This window comes from Dipodomys spectabilis, unplaced genomic scaffold, assembly GCF_019054845.1.
Source record: "Dipodomys spectabilis isolate Male_0828 unplaced genomic scaffold, ASM1905484v1 ptg000337l, whole genome shotgun sequence".
Lineage (NCBI taxonomy): Eukaryota > Metazoa > Chordata > Mammalia > Rodentia > Heteromyidae > Dipodomys > Dipodomys spectabilis.
This window is the reverse complement of record NW_024871014.1, coordinates 591,901-596,818: the sequence shown is the minus strand read 5'-3', so window position 1 is coordinate 596,818 and position 4,918 is coordinate 591,901. Positions and strand designations below refer to the sequence as shown.

The following is a 4,918-nucleotide window of genomic DNA, read 5'->3' as shown; positions in this document are numbered from 1 at the left end:
CTGTATCCCTGGTTAAACGAATTGTTTTTTTTTTTTCCTTCCCCTCCACAAATTATACCAACATCAAATGCAGTGAAAGCATGGGTTATACCTTGTGGGAGGGACATAAAAAGCAACATAGAAATCATCTTATAAATATGTTAGAGAAAAATTGCCTGAAAGAAAAAAAAAACAAAATACATTTGAATACTTGTCTTGGGGTTCATTCCCCTAACATCAACTTATCTGACCTTTCCTGCTTGACTCAGACATATACTAGTTATTGCAAATAAGGGAAACCATGGGACTTATGTGTCTTTGGGCCTGGCTTACTTCACTTAATATAATTTTTTCCAAGTCTTTCCATTTCCTAACAAATGGGACAATGTCATTCTTTCTGATGGAAGCATAGAATTCCATTTTTTATCAAGCATTGTTGCCTTCTCCTTTCTTTCCCCTTCTGATCCCTGCCCATCTCCCACTCCCCACCCCCACCAAACCTCCCTCACCCCAGCCCCCTCACCATCTACATCCCTCCACCCCCCGGCCAAAATCATTTTATGACATAACGACTTGTTCATCTCATTTTAATGGGTCCACCTGCATCCCTATTTAAACAATTTGTGTTTCTCTTCCCCTCCACAAATTATACCAACATCAAATACATTGAAAACAGGGGCTTTAGCTTGCAGGAAAAACATACAAAGCAACAAAGAAATCATCTTATAAATATGTTAGAAACAATCACAAGAAAGAAAAACCATTTGAATCCTTACCTTGGGGTTCATGTTGCCTAACATCAAGTTATATGATGTTTTCTGCTTGTCTCAGACACATAGTAGTTATTGCAAATAAGGAAACCATGGGATATATGTTTCTTTTTGGGCCGGGCTTACTTCACTTCTTTGGGCCTGGCTTCCAAGTCTTTCCATTTCCTAGCAAACTGGGTGATGCCATTCTTTCTGATGGAGGCATAGAATTGCAGTACACACACACACACACACACACACACACACACACACACACACACACACACACACACACACACACACAAATACATACACTTTCTTGATCCATTCATTTACTGTGGGGTATCGGGTTTGGTTATGTATCTTATCTATGGTAAATAATGCTGCAATGAACATAGTTTTGCTGGTAGATTTAGTATGGTCTTGTTTGTGATCATTTGGATGAATGTCCAAAATGGGATTGCTGGGTCTTAGAGGCACTCTATGTAGTTTTTTGAGGAACCTCCATACTACTTCCCAAAGTCTTCGAACAAGTTTAAACTCCCAACAAAAATGCATTAAGATTAACTTCTGTCCAAAGCCCATCCAACATCTGTTCTTTTAAAAATCGGGAATGCTTCACGAACCTGCGTGTCATCCTCAGTCAGGGGCTATTGTTCTCTTTATTGTTCCAATGTTAGTGTATGTACTACTGAATTGAGCACAGAACATTTTTTATATATAAAGTGTAATTGATTTTCTTAAAGTAGACAATTCCACAAAAATTAAATTCAAAAGAATTGTGGTGAAATTTTAGATAAGAATAAAGTCAAGATTGACATGTCAAAAACAAAATAATTCCAGACATTGGTTGTTCAACGCATGTGTTGGAGGAGGAATTCAATTATTCTGTACAAGGAACCTGTGATAATGAACACTATAGAAAGTGTTAAGGTTTGTTAAAAGTTTGAATGTTTTTAATATGTTTAATTTTGGGAATTTGCTCGTATATGCCAAAATTTAGACTATTTAGCAGGTTGTAAAACTTTTCCACAAAGCATATAAGATTCATGGTAGCAGTCATACACTACTAAGTATATACATTTCAGAGTTTATAGAAACTGTACTAATGAGAAGTTGCAAAGTGTTTGTGTAAAGAAGCAGAGTGAAGATTTAAGACATTACCTTCACAGTTTCTGTTAAAATTTAAGGGCTTCCTTACTTTATATGTTAGCGAGGAACAAATGATGGTATAAGCCATATACAAATGATGAGATGAACCATAAATAATAATCTTAGTGAGTAACTTTAAAGGCTATTGATAGCCTATAAAATTCTGGTTTAACATCATAGACTTAGGCAGTTTTAAATGTACAGCAATATGAGAAAATAATAAATCGAATATGTAGTACATTTCAAATATTGGAAACAGTGGTAATTGTTTTGTTTTTTTATTTTATTAATCATTAATATTTATGTACTGGTTTTCCTTATTTGTAGCATTGTTTTCCTTGTTGTAATATAATACAACTTTTTGTAAGTCATCATTAGGAAGTACTTTGAGAATGTTATTGGGATGGCCACTCTGTTTTTTATAGGTATATGTGAAGTTACAAAAAGCAAAATTAGTAAAAACAAAACATTGATTAAACATTTTATCAATTAGAATCTGAATCAGGAGTGTTGATAAATGTCCACACCTAAAATCTTAGCCCTTGACTGAAGCACTAGTGTTACAATGTTGAGCACACAAAAGTGAGCGATTGTGTTTTGTTTTGTTTTGTTTTTGTTGGTTGTGGGGCTTGAACTCTGGGTCCTGGGTGCTGTCTTTCAGCTCTTCAGCTCAAGGCTAGTGCTACTACTTGAGTCACAGCAACTCTTCCATCTTTTTCTGCTTATGTGGTGCTGAGGAATCAAACCCAGGACCTCATGCATGCAAGGCAAGCATTCTACACTGAACCACCCTCCCAGCACCTGAAAGACTGTGTTTTAAAAAATCATCTAAACAACATTTACTTTCTGCTTTGGGTTATATAATGAAATAAAGAAAATCTTTTTATGTTTTTGAATGGTCATACTTCTAAACTTATATTAAATTCAGCCACTTTATCCTTTACAAAGTCATGTAATATCTCTGAGAGTTTGCTTCTGTAAAGATTGTTTTCTTATTGATAATTTATTCTGAATAATTTTTTATTTTTTTATCAAAATCACTTTATATTTTATGGTTTATCCTGTTTTTTTTTTAAGTGTGAAAATACCAGTCAGAGGGGTTACAATTACATGGGCAAGGTAATGAGTACATTTCTTATCAAGCATTGTTGCATACTCCTTTGTTTCCCCTTACCATCCCTTCCAATCTCACCCCCCTTACATCCCGTTTCCCCATCCCACTTCCCCCAACCCAAAGTTGTAAAATTCGTTTTTTCGACATAATGTTTTGTATATCCCATTGTTGCAGTGGGTCCGCCTGTATCCCTATTTAAAAATGTTTTTCCCTTCCACTCCACAAATTATACCAACATCAAATACAGTGAAAACAGGGTTTATACCATGCGGGAGGGACATATAAAGTAACAAAGAAATCATCTTATAAATATGTTAGAAATAATTACAGGAAAGAAAAATAAATTTGAATTCTTATCTTGCGATTCATTTCACCTAACATCAACTTATCTAACAATTTCTGCGTGTCTCAGACATACACTAGCAATTGCTAATAAGTGAAACCATGGGACCTATGATTCTTTGGACCTGGCTTTCTTCACTTAATATAATTTTTCCAAGTTTCCATTTCCTGGGGCAATATCATTCTTTCAGATAGAGATATAGAATTCCATTGTGTATATATACAGCATTTTCTTCATCCATTCATCTACTGAGGGGCATCTGCGTTGGTTCCATATCTTAGCTATGGTAATGCTGCAATAAATATATTTGTGCTGGTAGTTTTAGTATGGTCTTGTTTGTGATCATTTGGGTAAATGCCCAAAAGTGGGATTGCTGGGTCATAGGGAAGCTCTATGTGGAGTCTTTGGAGGAATCTCCATACTACATTCCAAAGTGGTTGAACAAGATTACACACACACTAAACATGCATTAAGGTTCCCTTTTGTCCACATCCCCTACAGCATCTGTTGGTTTTAGAGTTCTTGATTATAGCCATTCTAACTTACGTGAGGTGATATCTCAATGTTGATTGATTTGCATTTCTTTTATGGCTAGGGAGGTTGAGCATGTGTTTATTGGTCACCCTCCTTTCCTCTTCAGAGAAGTTTCTCTTTATGTCTTTAGCCCACTTATTTATTGGACAGTATTTTCGTTGAGTATTTGTTGTTGGAGGATTTAATTTTTTGTTTTCCAGGTCTATTTTAGATATGAAACCCTTGTCGGTTGTATGGCTAGTGAAGATCATCTCAGATTCCGTGGGCTTTCTATTGATCCTGCTAGCTATGTCCTTTGCCATGCAGAAGCTCTGCAATTGCATGCAATCCCATTTGTCCAACCTTTCTTTCCTTCATTGTGCTTCTGGGTTTTTTTTTTAGAAAATTTCAGCCTTTGTCAAGGAGACCTAGGGTTTCTCCTATTCCATCATGTAATGTTTTCAGAATGTCTGCTTTGACTCTGAGGTCTTTGATCCATTTGGAGTTGATTCTGGTATAGGGTGATATATAAGGATCTAGCCTTAATTTTCTACAAGTGATTAACCAATTTTGCCAGTACCATTTACTGAGCAGTCTGTCTTTCTTTGATTTTATCTTTTTAGATCCTTTATTGAATATTAGATGATTATGGGTCTGTAGGTTCATTTCTGGGTTTTTAATTCTATTCTATTGTTCCATTGTTCTTGTACCAGTACAAAACAGTTTTAATTTATATGGCTTTGTAGTAGAGTTTGAAGTTTGGTATTGATATTCCTCCAACACTGTTCTTTCTGTTAAGTATCGCTTTTTGCAATTGGGGGTCTTTTGTTGTTCCATATGAATTTTTGGAATGCCTCTTCTATTTCCTTGAGGAATGCGTTTGGAATATTGATAAGTATGGCATTGAACTTGTAGATAGCCTTGGGAAATATTGCCATTTTCACAATGTTTATCCTTCCTATCGAGGAGCATGGGAGGTTTTTGCCAATTTCTAAGTTCTGTTTTGATTTCCTTTTTCAGATTTTTAAAGTTTTCATCATAGAAGTCTTTCACTGCTTTGGTTAAGTT

General features: G+C 35.4%; 1 non-coding gene across 1 annotated transcript; it reads right to left on the bottom strand.

The window, feature by feature from the left end:
* Positions 1–1,330: 1,330 nt before the first annotated feature.
* LOC122095161 lies at positions 1,331–1,432 on the bottom strand. The gene has a single exon (XR_006145055.1). It is a non-coding gene; the product is annotated as a U6 spliceosomal RNA (small nuclear RNA).
* Between the last annotated feature and the right edge of the window lie 3,486 nt (positions 1,433–4,918).